This window comes from Chelonia mydas, chromosome 1, assembly GCF_015237465.2.
Source record: "Chelonia mydas isolate rCheMyd1 chromosome 1, rCheMyd1.pri.v2, whole genome shotgun sequence".
Taxonomy (NCBI): domain Eukaryota; kingdom Metazoa; phylum Chordata; order Testudines; family Cheloniidae; genus Chelonia; species Chelonia mydas.
The window spans coordinates 9827737-9847351 of record NC_057849.1 but is presented as its reverse complement, the minus strand read 5'-3'; the positions used below and the strand labels follow the sequence as shown (position 1 = coordinate 9847351).

The 19615-nt window shown below is 54.2% G+C and overlaps 1 protein-coding gene across 2 annotated transcripts in view; it reads right to left on the bottom strand.

Annotated features, from left to right (window-relative positions):
• The window catches only part of PDE2A (phosphodiesterase 2A), a 363204-nt gene that overhangs the window by 128802 nt on the left and 214787 nt on the right, over positions 1–19615 (bottom strand). The gene's annotated exons all lie outside the window — the stretch shown is intronic.

Sequence of the window (19615 nt, the reverse complement as noted above, 5' to 3'; positions counted from 1 at the left end):
CACACACATTTAAAACTGTCAGCTAATCCAGCCATTTCTTCTACAGGCTGAGAAAGCAGCGAGCTGATTATTTCCATGTTTAAAAAGGCTCAGCGCCTATCGCGACAGGAGCCATATCGTTGTCCTGTTAGAACTGAAGCCCAGAACTGGGTCCGGTTCCACTGTCGGGTCCGTGGCCAGGGTCACCTTAACCATAAGGCTCCCAACCTGCCCTTCACTGGGAGCCAGCTAAACCAACGAAAAGATTCCCATCAACTTCACTGAGCTCTGGCTCTCTCCCTGCCCTGGGGTCTCCTCTTCCTCACTCCTGTCAAGGCCGGGCACGTGCAGTTCCACGGCAGCTCTGCCACTGGGCATTTGCCAGTCACCATTTACTGCCTGATTCATCCCCTCCGTGTCCGTCCTCCACGCTTGCAGGGCAGCTGCAGCCAGCGTGAAAAGCTCCGCGCCTTCCCTCCTGGCCGTCGAAAGGTCTCCCAGGACAGGACGCGCGCGCTGCCTGCCTTTCTGGTTAGCATCCAGCGGCGATGAGGCACGCCTGTCAGCTGCCCCGAAGCCCTCCTGGGGTCGGACGGGGGTGTGACACAGCCTGGAATCTACCACATGAACTGGGCCGCTTTCCGGAGAGGCTGGAGCAAGTGGATTCTAATTTAACTGGAAATCCCCCCCCCACACGCACTGGGCTGAATCCCCCCCACCCGGGGTAGCTCCCGTGATACCAGTAGAGTTGTCCCAGGTGACGAACGTGGCCTGCTCAGAACGTGTTAGCAAACACGGTGCCTGCCAAGCCCAGAATGCAAAGGGCCAGTGTGCTACTTGGTTATGAAACAGCTGAGCTAAAGGCTGACCCTAACCTGTACAGAGGAGCAAGCTGAGGCAATGTTATCCACACGGCACCTCTCATCCCAGGATCTCACAGCACTGCCTCAATGGGGAAACTGGGCACAGAGCGGGACTGCGACGCCCCTGAGGCTGCACAGTGAATCGGTGTCGGAGCTGGGCATTGAACCCAGGTCTCCTGAGTTAATCCTACTTCTCAGGAAGCACCTCCATTCTGGGGCACAGAAAGACCAGCCTTACAGGCCGGTCAAATTGCTTGGGTGTGCCCAGGAGCTGGGGAAAGTCACCTCCCTCAGCTGCACTGGGGACCAGGCTGTCAGAGCATCCAGCGTGGGGCTAGCTGGGTCTCGTCTGGCACAGCAGACGCTGCGTGTCCAGGGAGCCTTCGCATGACACATTCGTGTGGCTTGTCTCTGCAGCAGGCCTGAGCCACCAGCTTCAGACCTGGATCCAAACTCCCCCTCTAAGCTTGGACCCAGGCCCATCTCTAATGGGAGAGCTACGCGAGGGCTAGGGGATCTCTCGAGGTCCCTTCCAGCCCTACGTTTCTACCACTCTAGGGGACTGTCTCCTGCCATTCCCCAGCACCTGCTGTGCTCCCCCCCGGGGCCAGGACCTCCTCTCCCACCGGTGTGGCTGCACCCCACCAATGGGGCTACTCCTGATTTACTCCAGCATCAGTGAGAGCAGGTTCCGATCATTAGCCTGGGAACTCCGGGTGGGAACAAACCAGAGCTGAAAGCAAATGGTACCAAAGTCCCCCGGGACTCTGCCACGTCCAGTTCAATTTTAAAGTGATGGATCCACCCCCTCCCGCTGTGAGCTGGCGAGCCTGCTTGTGACCCCCACCTGTACTGACTTGAGACCTGCATTACCCAATGGAGTTACTCCTGATATACGTTAGTGTAGGGAAGAGCTGGGGCAGGCCGTATACAGCACAGAGGCTAACAGACCCAGCCATCTGTGCAAGTCCCAGCCATGGGCCCTCCATGCGACCTTGGGCAGCTCGCTCAGACGCCGTGTCTCAGTTTCCCCATTCGTAACAGGGGGAGAATGATGCTGGCCCGCCTCTGGAAAGCGCTCGGCACACTGTGGCTGGGAATTCTCCCGTCGGCGGCACACACATGCAGGGATTGTTACAAACACGCCATGCATGCCCCCAGCTCCCTCCCACCATGGGCCAGGGCATGTAGGACCAAGTGGGCACCAGGCACCCCCTACTTCCCACACCCTCCAGGAGGCCAGGCAGCAGGACCTTGGTTCCACACCTCCTCCCCCGATGTATTAGCCAGGGCAGCTTAGCCAGCCAGCTAAACCCCTTGCCCCCAGAGAGGGAGGGGGTCATAGTAGGGGCAACTGCTTCTTGGGGCCATTGCTGGGGCACTGCAGCGCAGACTCCACCCTTTGCTCAGGGCTGGGCCCGAAGTCCCAGACAGAAACATACAGCGATCGGTAACGCTCTGCATGGCGGGATCGGCGCAACGGGGCGGCGGCAGGCCGGAGAACAACCCAGATCAGGGCTGGGGAGACCCTTCCGGAGGCCGCCCCCTCCTGGAGCGCTGCATCCGCGGGGAACGTGTTTTCTTTAGAAAAGCTGTGGGCTGTGCAAGGCGCTGAGAGCCGGCTGTGCCATGGGGCCCCTCTTCGCGGCGCGTGCTTAACAGTACTTAACGTAGTCATTGAGCCTGGCCAAGGGAAACGGAAACTCCTCCATGGGCCTCTTCAGCTGTGCTCCTAAGAGAACACCACACGTCCTTGTCAGGTGGGCCAGAGCACAATGCACGTTGCAGGCTCCGTGGGCACCATTCCCAGGGATGCTAAGGCCTCTTGGCACTGCTGTGGGGGTCCAGTCCCCAGCTATACCATGACTGCATTGCACAGAGCCAAGGAGGGCTGGATCCCCAGACCCTGGGCTGGCTGGGGCCCCGAAACAGCCCAGGTGGAACTTAGAGCAGCCCTGCAGCTGCTCTAAGTTATGCCAGTGGCTGAGGAGCCCCATGTGTCTTGACCAGCTCCCTCCCACCCCGGCACGCTTCCTCCCCTCACCCCCAACACCAAAGAGGGGGGGCACAGAGGGGGAGGGTGCAGAGCCTGGTTTTGTATCAGCCGTGGCACACAGCAGGCGGAGCTGGGAGCCTGAAATCATAAAGGACCCTCAAAGGGGATGGGAACACCCCCCCAAGCATGCTGCCTCAACGGGACAGTGGGACTTTAAAGCTCTGGGAGCGTACATCACGGTGACAATCAGACACCAACTTCCACTGATCCTGGCTAAGCCCTCCCTGAAATAGGGTGGAGCGGAGAGTCACCCGAGTCCCAGTTCGGTGCCTTATCCATTAGCCCGTCTGTCCTGCACCTGGAGAGAGGACACCGGGCCCGGTGGCTCAGAGGTCTGCTCCGCTCTGGCAGTTGCTGCATTAATCTTGAACCGAAACTGCAGGGGGCTTGGAAGGTGGAGCAGGATGTATTTACCCCGAGTCTGCCCTTTCCCTGCCCAGCTGTCGTAGCCGGCTCCTGCTCCCCACCCCATGAACACAGCTGTGGAGGGAGGCAGGATCTGGTGGGGCTGGCTGCCATTCTCTGGGATCGGGGCCGGGAGCAGAGCTTGCTGCGGGTGTGAATGCCAGGGGCACATGGCATCCCAAGGGGCAGCCGACAGAGAACCGGCCCTCTGGGTCTTACCCGCCTGGCTCCGGGGCTCTCTGCTGGATCCCATTGCTTTAGAACCGGGGAGCCGGGCTATTTCCCCCTCCGGGTCAGAGCCTTGCTAACGACCTTCAGAAGCCATGGGGGAGAAGGGGCTGCCACCTCTGAAAGCAGACGTCAGCCTGTGCCATCGGGCAAGGGGAGGGAGGCGGGTGGGGGTAAGGGGAGATGGATGAGACCACACGTTGCCCGTGCAAAGCCGAGGCTGCGGGGACAGCTGGAGAGGTGGATGCCGCGGCAGCTCGTCCCTCTGGCTCCATCCATCCTGCTCCCTGTCCGTCAAGCTGCTGCTGTTGTTTTTCTCTGGCTGTGACTGATGCGGAGCCTGCTGCCCTCGCCAAATGTCACCGGATGAGCCGGGCCAAATCGGCGGCGCCAGCAGGTTCAAATCACAGCCAGGGAGACAGGGAGAGACAGCTCACACCATGGTGTCACGGAGTCCCCGGGCGATGCTCTGGAACTGCTCCCCATGAAGCCAGGCAGGACTCTGGGGCAGTCGCCTTTCTGGGAGCAGACTGTCTGCAGGACACACAGCTCACACAGCTTCACCTTCCTGGGTCTGACCTCGGAGCATTCAACATCCTCTGCCCCTCCATGCACTTCCCACAGAGAGTCCGCCCAGGCGGGGCTCCTGGGGAAGCCAGAGGGTCCTGCACCCCAACTTCGCAGTCAGACGGGACTCTCAGCCAGCCAGTAAAACAGAGGTTTATTAGATGACAGGAACATGGTCTAACACAGAGCTTGCAGGTGCAGAGAACAGGACCCCTCAGCTGGGTCCATTTTGGGGGGCAGTGAGCCAGACAACCACGTCTGCCCTTCACTCCATGTCCCAGCCAGCCCCAAACTGAAACTCCCTCCAGCCCCTCTTCCCCTGGGCTTTGTTCCTTTCCCCGGCCAGGAGGTCACCTGACTCCTTTGTTCTCCAACCCTTTAGCTCTCACCTTGCAGGGGGGAAGAGCCCAGGCCATCAGTTTCCAGGAAACAGGGTGTGGGCCATTCTCTGTGTCCAGACCTCTGCACATACCTGCCCTCTAGGGCTCTGCAAGGATCATACCCCCTTACCCCACCACCTAGATACTTAAGAACTGCATAGGGGAAACTGAGGCATCCCCCCACTATTCAGAGGAAACATTAAGAACAGCCCCACTTCGTCACACATGGTGAGACGGGCAGGGGGGAATGGAACGAGCGGGGACACTGCTAGCAAGCATTCGACAGCTGAAAGTTGGATCTGGTGGGCAAGGCAGTGGATGAGGCCTCAAAAGACCTGGGTTCAACTCCCAGCTGTGCCACCGTCTTCTCGGACAATGGGAAAGTCACTGCATCTCACTATACAAAGCCTGGCATGGTGAGCGTCCCTTGCTGTGCGTACGTCCAGCACCTGGAAGGGTGATCGTCCTTTGCTGTGTGTACGTCCAGCGCCTGGCACGGTGAGCATCCCTTGCTGTGCGTACGTCTAGCGCTTGGCACAATGGAGCACCCGGAGCAGAATATTACCCTGTAATTGAAATTCAGTGAACAGCTCTGCTGAGGCCCAAGGAGGAACAGAATCCAGCTCGCTCTCCCTCAGCTGTGCTGACTCACTGAACTCAGCGCTGTGACTCTGACAGGCAGGAAAAGCATCTCGGAGGAGTCAGAGGGGCCCTTTGCAGAGCAGAGCAGAGCTTTTCTTTAAACCACTAAATCGTTCCCAGTTCGAGGATCGTACAAACTAGCAGCAAGCCCAAGCCCCTTGCACTGCAGATTGGAGCTGGAGCTCATTCCCAGTGATTAAGCGTGCCAGCCGCACTCTGGCTAGTAAAGGTCAGCACAGCCTGCCGAGCGCTCCCCGGGCCATCTGCTCACTAGACAGTGTTTATTCGAGGGATACTTTGACCCTGAGTGTTTTGGCAGCTAGTGTCCTCCCCTGGGGCCAATCGTTCCTCAGTTGATTTTTGCTAAAGTAGGATTTAGGGCTAGCGCTTTACATCTTTGAGGGGCAAGATACAGAGGGTCCATGCCTTTGCTTGTAGGGCACGGTTCTCCCCTGCTACATACCAATGGTCAGCCCTCGCACCCGCCTGTCCTGAATTTTTACAAGCTGAGCCCCCTATAGCCCCACTGTGCGCCGGTGAGGGCCCACCCTTAGGCCCTGAAGTGCAATAGTTAACCGACATTTCAAACGCCCCCATTGCCGTCTGCGTTAGCATCCACTGAAATGCGCAGGGCAACACACACCGAAGAGCTTCTGTTTCAGGCTCTCTGCAAACTCAGGCAGGCAGTGCTGCGCCAGTTACATGTGGGTCACAAGCAGAAGGATCTCTCTGAAACCGTAACACTGAGAAATGTCCTAGCTTATTTTAATGAAAGCTGAGAGTCTGGAGAACAACTGAGGCCTGTCTCCCACCCCAAATTCCTTCAGGGGCGTGCCACACATTTTGAGAAGCAATACCTTGCACTGTTTATATTGGGCCACCTCCTGAAATCATTACTCAGTCAAAACTCTCCCGACTCTAACCACAGTGGTGGAAAATCAAAACGAGGCGAGAATCAACACACGCAAGTTTGGCCCCTCAGCAAGCGTTTACATGAGCGTGACTTCCTTGCTTTCCCTTCCTCACCCCTCAGGCTCCCCCAACGGTAACAAAACCCAGGAGGGAGAGAGCACAGGTCTAGATCAGTAGCAACCAGACAGATAACCAAACCAGCTACTGGAAGTGGCAATCACACGGCACCCTCACTGGTTGCTTTGGCAGCGACACCAAGGATTGACGGAAACATAAAGGCTGTCCCTCCGCTCCACACCGTGCCCACCCAGAGCAGGGTGGTGGTGAGCAGGGAGAGAGATCGCATTGCCCTGCTCCAGAAGCACAGGCCCTTGCCAGCTAAAAGGGTGATCTCTACTAACTCATTTCTCCTGACAGTATAAGGCTCATGACACACAGTTCTGAGATCATCCTGCTGAGGGCGCACACAAGTCCACACAGATTTGGTTTTGCAACATCAAACCCAAAGGCAGGGAGGGGTGTGTGTGCGCCACTATCCCCCATTGGGTGGCTTCAGAGCTGCTCAACTGGGGCCTTTGACTGGGGGGGTGTGGGCATGTCTTTTGCTGTGATTGGTGCAAAGCCGGTATATGTCCTGCGCTCTGGCTGATGGGATGAATGTCAATGCATTGGAAGGGAGAAGAGGTGTTTTGGAACATCCGGGTGTCCTGTGTTGTGATTGGATGGCTGTTGGGTTTTCCTGTGCTGTGATTGGAGGGATGACTTTCAGTGCTTGACAATGGGAGGAGGCGGAGAGTAAATAGTTAGAATGTGGGTGTGACCTGTTCCACGATTGGTGAAATTCTTTAAGGTCCTCTGCTCTGTTTGGTGGAGTGGTGGGCGTCCTCTGCTCTGATTGGTGGGAAGTTGGGTGTCCTCTGCTCTGATTGGCGGGATATCTGTGTCCTCTGCACTGATTGATGGTGTGTAGGTGCGTCCTTTGCTGTGAGTGGTTGGGATGGGTCCAAAGCTCTGGAACAAATGTGCCTTTGGGCTCTTGCGTCAGCTTGTTGCAGTCAGTTCGTTTACTGCCCAACTCTGAAACTGCGTCTCTTTCTCGCTCTCTTTGATAGCCTGGCCCTGGGCTACAACTGTCCCATTGGGCTGTAACAGCCGAGCCTCTCAAAGCCTGTCCCAATCGGCGCGGGCGCCTGCCCTTGCACCGCCTGTAGTCATCCAAACCCTGCGTGCCGCACCGCCAACCTCGGGATAGCATCTCCTCTCCACACCAATACAGCCTGATGGGAGACCGACTCACTCGGAAAACCACATGCACGGATGCACACAGACCCTGCTGTGCCCGAGCAGGTCAGACGGGTGGCTCACAACAACTTGTGCTACAAAGGAAGGAGAGACGATTCTAAAAGGTGTCGCAGAAGGTCTACAATGCTGCATGTGAGGGACAGAAATTCCTTCCTGACCCCCACACTAACTCACTCGTGCCCTGAAGCATGAGAGTGAGCGTAAGCAAATGTAACCACAGAACAATCAAAACCTTTCTCTGGCCGAAAATCAGTGGAGCTACCCCAGGGATCAATTAGCCCCATGAATTGTACCTTGAGAGCCCATTTAAAGTCAGCGTGCTGTACAATCACATGGTCTGCTGTATTTCTAGTAACAAACTCACGGCTAGCTAGGATTTAACAGGTGCCATTATGCTGCACATGGCATCCACTTAGAACTCAATGGCCGCTGCAGGGAAAGAACTATAGGAGAATTGCCATTAGCAATCGGCAGTAGAGGGCCTATGACACACAGTGGAGCCATTCTGATTTCATCCAGTAGACAGCAGCGGCCTGCTCAAATAACGCACAAACAATATTTTACCTCGTTACACCCACATCTCCCTGCACCTGACTAGCCTACAAGTACCTCTCCATCTGGGTGCCTACATAGTGTATTCGGATCTTCAATGCACTGCTAATTTACTGCCAGTGCTGACGGCAGAGCATACAGGAAGCAGTGTCTCTGGCCGTTTTGCCATCAAACTTTCCGAGCTGGGTTTCATGCATCGGCCTGGGCTTGATTTATTTACTCCTTTGCCTCGCTGTCAATTCCTTTGCATTACTAACGATGCCTTCCACCCGCTGCTGCCTTCTGGGACCTCGAGATCACAAGCAAATGTGGAATTTTAAACAGAACACGCAGCTTGCTGAGCTGGAACCAGCTCCCGCATAAATCGTGGCTTTTCAAAACTGACCTCCGGCCCAGCCAGAGTGTTTGCTTTTAGCGACTGTCATCCTGGCTTGACGGACTCCGGGGACAGAAATCCTGACCAGGCACAGCGCAAGCTCCTCCCGCGGCCCCAGCCATATGCCATCAGGCTAGGCCTGGAGAGAGCCGCCGTGAGCCGGAGTTGGCTGATGCCCACGGGCAGCTGGTGAGCTGCTCCGATGTCCCTAACGGATGGGGAAGTGGATGGAGAGCCTCGTCCAGGACTGCCACATCCAGTCCAGCATGTAATGGTGACACCGGACAGCACGGCCGGCGCCAGCCAGGGAGCTAGAGAGAACCACTGGGAGTCATGACGGCTGAGTCCCAACTCCCCTCCCCGACGAGGGACGTTACAGAAGCCACCGCTTTGGGCCTCCCCAGTGACAAGCGCTTCCTAACTTCCCTGGGAAGGCTGTGGTGCTGCCCGAGGGCCGGATTACCCTGCCTTGCCCCCACACGCACTGCCCCCGCCGCATCCCTGTCTTGGGGCTTTTCCCCTCGGGGCAGCAGCTGTAGACTGCAGCTCAGACTCCACTTCCCTGCCAGGAGCAGCTGTGGAGGGGGGTTCACTAAAGCAGCCCACCCCGCTCATTCCGAGCTTTGCTTTCCCCCCACCTATTCCCTCTCTAAGCCTCCCATGTGGGTCGGCCACCGGCGGGGACACTGAAGCTCCCTTGCAAACTTTCCCCCGTGGCCAGGTGCGTGCCTGGTTTGAGTCTAACCTGAAAAATTCTTTAAGCTGCAGCCCACTTCCCCCTCCTCGCTGCATGGGAGGACCTTAATGGGAATAATCGGTGCCTGTTGGCTATATACCGTCCTTTCCCCTGCTGGCAGGGAGTCTGGTCCCTTTGCACGATGGCACTATCTAGAGATAGCTGGGTCTATCAAAGCCAAAAGCAGCAGGCAGGTGAAAGGAGAGACACAGATGGGAATCTCAGACCAGGGAGGATCCACTGAGTCGCCAGCCAGGAGTTCCCCTGGCTACCAACGCCTGGGCTGGATTTGAATGAACTTCAAGAGCGCTGAGCCTGAGAAAATATCAAGCCAAGACGAGCTAGAATGAAAGCAGCGCGCCCCCTGACCAGGCCCCGCTGACTCAGGCTGATCCAAGGAGGGAGAGAGATTTTATCGCTTCGATATTTGCAGCTGAAAGAGTCAATCGGGACCGTTTCCAAAGCCGCAGCCTCCCGGCCACCACGTTAAAGGTTAGTCAAACCGACCCACGCGCGGACTCATGCGCACGTAGGCTTCTGCGTCTCGGAGGCGCGGGGATGACTCGGAGGAAATTCACCCAGCACTGCATAAGCCACACAACCAGGAGCTGCGCAGCCTCATGACAACCTGGATCCTGCCGGGACGGCCCTGGGGCCGCCCGTAAGCAGCGGCGGATTAAGGTTGGTCAGGAGAACTTGCCCAGTCGAGGCCCACTTTTTGAAACAGGCCCAGCAGGTCCCCAAATCATGCTCAGGTTTTAAATGGACAGTCATTCTATCAGGCCGGATCCTCAGTGGCTCTAGGTTGGCGTTGGCCCCCTGACTTCACTGGAACGACTCTCACTGGGACCCGGGAGGACATAGCCCAGTCTACGCAGACCCCATGTATCGGAGGGTGGGGCTAGACCCATCAGGTTAGAGTGCCCTCTAGTGGTAGTTCTGGTTACAGTTCCGCTTGGTCCAGGAAACGTCTACAGGGCCCTACCCAAGCCGCTTCGCAAGGATTTGGGTGTGGCACGCCAGCGAGGGGTGGACTGCCAGCAGTGTATCAGTCTTCCTTTAGGAAATACCCTAAGTCCGAAATGTATACCATAAAGCAACCAGGGGGCACAACTTGCTCTTCATTACACTGGTGTAAATCCGGCGGGTCCTCACGGACATGGATGGATTTACCCCGGTATCTCTGAGAGCTGAATTTGGCCCCAACCTTGGACATAAATGTGTGGCTCTGGGGAGCCACAGGCCGGTGTCGCACGGACCCTTTGCAGGGGGTTGTGACAACGCAGAGCTCCCCGGGATGTGCGGCCATCGGGTTCTTTACTCAGAGACAGGGCTCCCCCAACCCTTGCACAAACGTCCAGTCATTCCTGAAGCACAAACACCCCCTCCTTCTGCGCCCCGCAGTGAGATCCACACTGAAAAGCCCTGGACAGCAGAGACCACAATTGAGTTGCTCATTGACTGGCTCCCTTCTTGGTGAGCTTAGCAGGCCAGGGCTAGGGACACTGAACAACCCCTAGTGTAGAACTGATCAATGAAATTGTTTTTAATTGTTCACTTTATTAATATAAAGCAAAGTTTTATGAATGAAATAACATTCATTCATAAAACCGGTTACCCCAATAACTGGCTAATTGAGTTTCACCAGTTGCTACTTAAATCACTGAAACTTGCACTGTTTCAACATTGTGGCACCTTAGAGACTAACCAGTTTATTTGAGCATGAGCTTTTGTGAGCTACAGCTCACTTCATCGGATGCATAGCATATCATGGAAACTGCAGAAGACCTGCAGTTTCCACGATATGCTATGCATCCGATGAAGTGAGCTGTAGCTCACGAAAGCTCATGCTCAAATAAACTGGTTAGTCTCTAAGGTGCCACAAGTACTCCTTTTCTTTTTATGAATACAGACTAACACGGCTGTTACTCTGAAACCTGTTTCAACATTGTAACTTCTGCTCACTATCATTCATTATACTTGTCAGTATTGTAACTTCTGTTCCCTGTTTGCCATTCCTTACACTTCTCCATGTTGTAACTCAAACTCCATTTTAACTTGTCCCAAACTCCATTTTAAAATGCTCACTCCATTCTGTAAAAGCTTGCTGCAACCTTCATTTTTGCAAAACCCTGCTGTAATCTGATTTGTGTAGTTTAGATGTGTGAATGAGGCACGGATGGATGATGGACTCAACCTCCAGCCCCAGCCTGCCCTGATGAAATAAAGTGTAAACACCAACGGCTGAAGATGCAGACATCAACCCTGACAAAGCAAGAAGAGTCCACCCTCAAAAGAAAAGAACAAAAGTACAACTGAAGAAACATCAAAGCCAGGTCCTAGGCTGAAAGTCATGTCTGCAATTGATGGGTGATCAGTCACACTGGACCCAGAGGCAGCCTGACACAGCAAGACCTGTAGACTCTGGATTCAAACTAAAGCCTACAAAAAGGGTGGGTGAGATGGAAGACTTTGGAGGGTAACATTCTGCTGCCAACATGGAAGGGCATCGGTGCATGCCCCACAGAGACCCAGCTCTTCCTTGTGCCCGGCTTTCCTGGCCAGTTAGCGGCCACAAGCCACGAACCCAAGCCACGAACTCAAGCTACATTCAGGACTGGTCACTATACAGCAGCTGCAGAACCTGTGCGTGTGTATGAACGAACCTGTGAATGAATGTGAAACTGAATGAAATGTTAGAGCTAGAACTGACCGCCGACTACGCTTCCTTTTGTATTCACAATAAATGTGACATTTTGTCTTATCCCCTTTAATAAAATCCTGCTGGTTTTTATTTTATTGGTATGACACTAGCGGCGGGGTCCCTCCAGAGCAGGGCTGAGGCCCACCACCACAACCCCCCAGTAGACCTGCTGTGACGGTACTTTCATAATCTGGGACCGTATAGATCATTGTTGCAACCAAAGTCCTGTGGTGGCACCAAATCTTGTATAAAGGGGGTCAAATGAGGTGTCTAAGACAAGGTTATGGTTTGCTGGTTATGATTATGCTGTCTGTATGTGTGTGTCATTTTTGTAGTTGAAGTTATGAATATTGGCTCTATCCTGTCTGTAGTTCAAACTTATGCTGTGCTTCTGGGTGACACCCCAGACAAGTTGGTGTCAGCTCTGCCTAGCCTGCTTGATGGCACATTAAGGACCATTAGCGATACAACTGACCCATTGAGAGAAGGCAGACACGCCTTGGGACTCAGCAAGGCATGCGGGGACATGCCTGTGGACAGAACTCTAAGGTTTTTCCAGGCCATGGGATGGGCAGCTTGTCCTTGGGACAAAGAAAGACAGACCACATGGCAAGAGAATATAAAAACCTGCTGCAGCTCCTCCATCTTGTCTTCAATCCTGCTTCTTACCTCTGGAGGGACTTTGCTACACTGAAGCTCTAAATGAAGGACTGAATGACCCCTCCCAGCTGTGGATGGACTCCAGAGACTTGATTTGAACCTGCAGTTTATTCCATCACTGCTATAATCCTGAACCGAGAACTTGGCCATCACTGGATGTAATTGATTCCATTTAACCAATTCTAGCTCTCATCTCTATCTTTTTCCTTTTATGAATAAACCTTTAGATTTTAGATTCTAAAGGATTGGCAACAGCGTGATTTGTGGGTAAGATCTGATTTGTATATTGACCTGGGTCTGGGGCTTGGTCCTTTGGGATTGGGAAAACTATTTTTCTTTTACTGGGGTATTGGTTTTCATAACCATTCGTCCCCATAACGAGTGGCACTGCTGGTGATACTGGGAAACTGGAGTGTCTAAGGGAATTGCTTGTGTGACTTGTGGTTAGCCAGTGGGGTAAAACCAAAGTCCGCTCTGTCTGGCTGGTTTGGTTTGCCTTGGTGTGCATAGAAACCCCAGCCTTGGGCTGTAACTGCCCTGCTCTCAGCAATTTGTCCTGAATTGGCACTCTCAGTTGAGTCCCACCAGAACCAGCATCGTTACACTTGCTCTCCAGGCCTGGTGACCCAGCATCTGATCCCAGCACTGAGTTCGCTCACACATTCCTTGGTTGTCTCATGGCACCAGCCCGTGGCCCTGACAGGGACAAGGGCTCCTTCATGCCAGGAGTATATTTAAAGAGCTTCAAACCAGTGAGCCTTAGGTCCTGGCTACTCACCATTTCAAAGTGAATGACACAGGTGATGCGCGGATGTTCCAGGCGCCAATGCGGATGGGAGGGGGAGCAGACAGTTGGAACTTCAGCTCCTGAGTCTACTGGGCGACCTTGGGCAAGTCACATCCTCACTCTGTGCCTCAGTTTCCCCTTCCCTTTGTCTGTCTTGTCTATTTAGCTCTTTGAGGCAGGGACTGACTCTCTCTGTGTGCCTGCACAATGCCTAACACAATGGGACCCTCGTCCTGGTTGAAGACTTTGGGTACTTCAGGGATACACATAATGTCTCCCCCCTCAGCCAAAATAAGGCAGGAGAAGCCATGGGGAGTATGTGGGAAACAAAGCAGTGTGGGCCTCTGGCTCCAGCAGTGAATGCGTTTGGCAGACGGTCCCTTTCCCACATCCCCACTGGCCTGAGATGTAGAGCGCCAGCCAGATCCCTTTCTCACGCTGGCCCTGGGGACTGAGATTTTGCTTCCAACAAACTCCTGCTTCCTCTCGCTCATTATTCACTCCCTACTGTTTGCTGTCAGGTAAAACAGAGGCTTATAGGGGTGGAATAGAAGCCTGGAATCCCATCAACGCCCTCCTTTGACTAGTTCTGCCTGGCAGCTATGCTCTGCTGCTGACGGCTTCTTGGCAAGGAGGTTGCATGCATGTGTGCTGGCTGCGGAGAGGCACAGCAGCCTGAGAACCGAAGCCAGCAGACTCTGTCCTACAGGCTCGACTGCTCCGGCTTCGCCACGCACCCCGTCCTGCAGCAAAGGGTAGGAATCCACAGCCCCGAGCCCGTCCTCCCGCCAGCACAACAGCCGTGACTCGCCGGAGTCCAGCCAGGGCTGAGTTCAGACGGTCAGGCGGCCTGCTGTGGCTTGTGACCGTGAATGCCAACGTCAGGGCAGGCTGGCAAGAAGCAGAGCAAAACCCCCAAACTAGTCGGCTGGCGACAATCTAATTAGAAAATGTATAAGTAGCAAGTGTGAACCCCTCAGGCACTGTAACAGCCTCCCCATGGCGTCAAACATCCCCCGGGGCACGCCGGCCAGTCTCGCCACCAATCTGTGCCAGCTGGTCCCTCACGCCACAAATCGCACCAGTATTCCGGTTACTCCCAGTCCCAAAGCACCAGTCACTCCCCCCAGGTCAGTGGTACCCCTGAGCTCTCCCCAAAGACAGTGCTTGGAGGTAATCCTGTAACAAACTGACCAAAGGTTCATTAACCAGGAAAAAGCAACAAGAGTTTTATTTACAAGGTTAAAGCCAGGACAGATCCAGCTGAGAATGAGACACAGTCTCAGGTTCCAAAAGCTGAGAGTAGCTGCTCTAATATGTATGGTATGTCCATTAGGGCTAGCCCAAGTCCCAAGCTAAATAGCTGGGGACTCCTTGCTTATGCTTAGAAATCCTCACCCCCCTCAGAGTCCAAACGCCTTTTCACATGAGTGAGGAGGGCAATCAACAAGGTCTTTCTCCTCTGATGTTACACAATGGCTCATTTGATTTCAATGGGCCCTTTGGATTTTTACAGTAATTCATGCTCTTTCCCCGTTAGTGAGTTACACAGTCACAGGGGTTTACGATGCTATGGCTCTGTAACTTGGGGTACAGATAGGTGAGATCTGCAGCATCCTATTCGCAAGGTTTAAATACTCAGCACATTCTTATCAACAGAACAGCTGTTTTAACAACGCTAACACACAGGTGAGCCAGACGGGTTGCCAGCTTTGCATCTGTCAGCATTCAGTGAGGCCTAGGGGCCTTGGCATAAGCTGGCACCTGGCCTGGCAGCGTCACAAGGGCAAACGAGGAGCTCTTGAGGCGTTTCTTCTCCCACCCCCATCCCTTTTGCTAATGACAGAGTTGGATTCGCTATCTCAGAGCTCCACTGACAGCCTGCTGGACTCAATGGGATTCTCTCTGCCCACTGGGCTTTGGATCAGGCCCTCAGTGTCCATAGTTCAGCACCACGGAGAGCACCGCGGTCTGGATGGGCCTGATCCTTTGTGGTGCTGAGTGCCTCATAGAAAGGGCAACCCTCTCCCAACTCCCGCTGCCCTCTCCAGAAACGAGCATGTGACACCTTGTCGGACCGAGCCCTAAACCCCCTCTGCCACTCCTCTTCCCCCATGCCCCACCCCGTCTCAGACAACTGGGACCCCAGGCCCTGGCAGCAGCAGGAACCTAAAACACAGCGGGCTGGCAAACCCTACCAGCCACCCAGGCTCCGACTCACTATGCTCCTATCTGATCTGGCTCCACGCAGCAAAACAAATCTCTGCATGCTGCCGCCTCGCAAATATCACAGGAAGCTGGGGCTGGCGGGAACTGGGGTTTGAAGGGTTCGGCTCGCTAACGAGCCTGTCCCCCAATCCCACCAGCTGCTGGCGTTTAATAGCTTTGTCCATAGTTTGGCCACCGCAAGGACCTTGGTGAGATATCCCCAGGGGCAGCACAGTGGGAGTAGGTGATACATTCCCATCCCAGGGCTCTGTCCCTAAATTCACCACTGCAAAGCACAGCCCTAGGGCAGGCCAGGCCAGGACCCGTCCCCTTATATGGAAGCCACACCCCTCCCCTGCTTTTGGGGACACAAAAGGCCATGCTGCCAAGAGGAAAGGGATATTCATTGTAACAGCCAGTCCTGAAATTGACACTCAACAGCAGCCAAACCTGGCCCAGCTAGTATTATTCATTACTCAAGACAGGCAAGCCCAAAGCAGACTGCCAAGAGTTACAAAGAGACCTCGCTAAACTGGGTGACTGGGCAACAAAACGGCAGATGAAATTCAGTGTTGATAAATGCAAAGTAATGCACGTTAGAAAACATAATCCCAACTGTACATATAAAATGATGGGGTCTAAATGAGCTGTTCCCATTCAAGAGAGAGATCTTGGAGTCACTGTGGAGAGTTCTCTGAAAACATCCACTCAGTATGCAGCTGCAGTCAAAAAAGTGAACCGAATGATAGGAACGATAGGAAAGGAACAGATAAGAAGACAGAAAATATCATATTGCTTCTATATAAATCCATGATACATCTTGAATACTGTGTGCAGATCTGGTTGTCCATTTCGTAAAAGATATACTAGAATTGGAACAAGTACAGAGAAGGGCAACAAAAATGATTAGGGATGTGGAACAGCTTCCATCTGAGGAGAGATTCAAAAGACTGGGACCGTTCAGCTTAGAAAAGTGGTAACTGAGGGAGAAGCCTATAAAACCATGACTGGTGAGGAAAAAGCGAATAAGAAAATGTTATTTACCCCTTCACGTGGCACAAAAACCAGGGGTCATGCAATGAAATTAATAGGCAGCAGATTTTTAAAACAAACACAAGGAAGCACTTCTTCATGCAATGCACAGGCAACCTGTGGAACTCATTGCCAGGGGATGTTGTGAAGTATAGTGGGGTTCAAAAATGAATTAGATAATGGAGATGAGGTCCATCAATGGCTATTAGCCCATATGGTCACGGATGCAACCCTATGATCTGGTGTCCCTAAACCTCTGATTTCTGGAAGCTGGGAATGGGCGATAGGGGATGGATCACTCGATAAACTGCCCTGTTCTCTTCATTCTCTGAAGCATTTGGCAACAGCTACTATCGGAAGACAGGGTACTGGGCTAGCTGGACCATTGGTCTGACCCAGTGTGGCCCTTTTCATGTTCCTACTATATGTGTTTTGGTAGCACTTAGAAGCCCCAACTGTTACCAGGGCCCCATTGTGCACTGTACGGACACAAGGTGAGAGACAGTCCCCACCCTTTAGAGTGTGCAATCTGCATCTAGAGCCAGACAAGACGGAGACAGGGTGGGGGGAAAGGAAGTGTCACTGTCCCCATTTTACAGATGGGGCACTGAGGCACGGAATGGTGAAGTGATCCACACGGGAAGACTACCACAGAGCAGAGAATTGACGCCAGATCCCCTGAGTCCCACTCCAGTGCGTTAACGATGAGATCATCCTGCATCCTAGGAGGCTGCCCCTCTATCGAGCATGCGCAGATTCTCAGACGGAAGGTGTCTTTACATTGTGATTTAGTTACAATACCTCCCCCCGGTGAGGTTCGTCAGTCCCCTTAACCCAGAAAGTGACTCAGGTGGACATCTCAAAATCACTCAAGTATCATCGACTTTCTCTAGGCCAGGAACTGTGTCCCTGCCCCCGCGCCACCCCTTCACCTGAGTCCCCGCCCCCACACTGCCCTTCTCCCCAAGGCCCCACCCACATCACTGCCCCTTCCCCTGAGTCCCTGCCCCCACACTGCCCTTCTCCCCAAGGCCCCACCCCCGTGCTGCCCCTTCCCAAGTCCCCGCCCCTGCACCGCCCTTCTCCTCGAGGCCCCACTTCTCACGGCACCCCCTCCCCTGCATCCCCGCCCCCGCACTGCCCTTCTTCCCGAGGCCCCACCCACATCACTGCCCCTTCCCCTGAGTCCCTGCCCCCACACTGCCCTTTTCCCCAGGGCCCCACCCCCATGCCGCCCCTTCCTGAGTCCCCGCCCCCGCACTGCCCTTCTCCCCGAGGCCCTGCCCTCACACCGCCAATTCGCCCCCAAAGTCCCACCCTCGCACTGCCCCTTCCTCTGAGGCCCCACCCCATGCTGCTCTTCCCCTCCAAGACCCCACCCCCCCGCTCACTCTTCTCCGTTCCCTCCCCGCCCCCTTCGCTTGCTGTTACCGCCGGTAAAAACGGGGAGGGCACAGCTGCTCTGGGTGCCCTGTTCTAGGCTCTGAAATCACGTAGGTGCTTTGGAAATGTCGACCCTGAGGGCGTGCCCCAGATCAGACTGAACCAACGAGGCAGCAGGAGAACCCAGGAGTCCTGGCACGTCCCGTCTATCCACCCCAAGAAGCCTGTCCAAAGGTGAGTTGGCAAGGGGGTGTGCCTTTCCCTTGGCTAACCCAAAATCTCCCCGAAGGAAAGGAGCTTTCATGATACAATGGGGAAGGGAATTGTCTGCCTCCTGAGAACAATGCCTCTGTCTATTTTAAACTCGTTCTTTTTTCTTTTTTAGGGCAGGAACCCTATCCTGGAGCAGCAAGCTTTTCCTGTGAAGGGCGCTCCGATTTTTTCCACTGAGGGAGGCACAGCCCATCTTCCCCGTCAGCTAAACCAGTGGCCTAGATTTAGGAAACAGGCCTCTGATGTCGCCACTCTGGCGTCGAGCTAAAATTTTAGCCATCGGGAGGCATAGGGAAAAGTTTGAAAAAAGTCATCTCCTCCTGAAATCTTCAGAGACACTCCCAGGCAAAGCTCGACAGGTCCAGCCACTTCAGCTGTGCCCGCTCCTTGCAGAGGTAAAACTAATAAAAACTGCAACTTGTCTTTTACCTTGTTCTCATCGATCATGCCAGCTTCCTTCCTGCCCCCCGGCAATTTAATCAGGAATGGAAGGATGGCCTAGTGGCTAAGGCATTTGACTGGGCTTACGGCAACCTGCCTTTGGTTCCCAGGTCTGCTACAGACTTTCTGGGCAAGTCACTCAGGCCGTCTGAGCCTCAGTTTCCCCATCCACAAAACGGAGTAATAATGCTCCCCTATCTCACTGAAGGTAGTTTCATTAACCTGGCTGCAAACCAGTTTAACCAGCTCATGTAGTACAATAGGATCCTTCAGTGGCACAGGGCTTGTGTAAGGGCTCATGACAATAACCCCTCACTGCTGCCATGGAACAGGCTAAAGGGGACATGACCAGGATATCTTGGTACAGCATCAATCCTTGGCCTCCTGTGGGCTGTTCCACCCAGGGGTAAATTAGAGCAGCCTCGAGGCTGCTCTAACATAGTGCATGAAAGTCGGTCTGCAAGCTCAAGCAGTGAAGAGGGGACTTGTGCACTCATGTACCCCTTCCTTATGCTCCGTGAGGTTGCTGACGCACCCCAAAACTGACCCATGGTGTAACGATTAAAGACACAGCCGTCATAGGCTCTTGCTATAACACGGGAGCCTCCGAAGCAGGAAAGGGAGAAGTCAGCTAGCGTGCAAGTCGGTTTGGCTGCAGGCGAGCGTGACTGGGTGAGCGGCCCAGAGAAGGAGGATGCTTGAGCGAGGAGCTCCACAGCATGCCAGGTCTTGGTGGAGCCAGACACCTATAAGTGTCTGCAAAATGTGTCCCCACAAAATACAACTGTGGGAGCAAACCAGAGCACTGTGGTCTCCAGCCACGGTTACCTACTGGCCAACCACACTGCATAAGGGTTTGAAAACCTGGCGAGGAGACAGAGCAGGGCAGGGAGCAGCAAGGTGTGCCGCAAACCAAGCAAAGAAGAGTGCATTTGCAATACACCAATAATGACTGCTTGGAAGCATTTTGTGGGCTGCTGCCCCCCACCTTCCTGGCTCCAGGGCACTGCACAGTGTTCCGCAGCTTTGCAGCACCATTACAGGCTCCCCAAAGATGTTTTCCAGGATGGTGTAAGAGCATCACACAGCAACAGTGGTGGGTGGCAACACATAAGAACGGCCACACTGG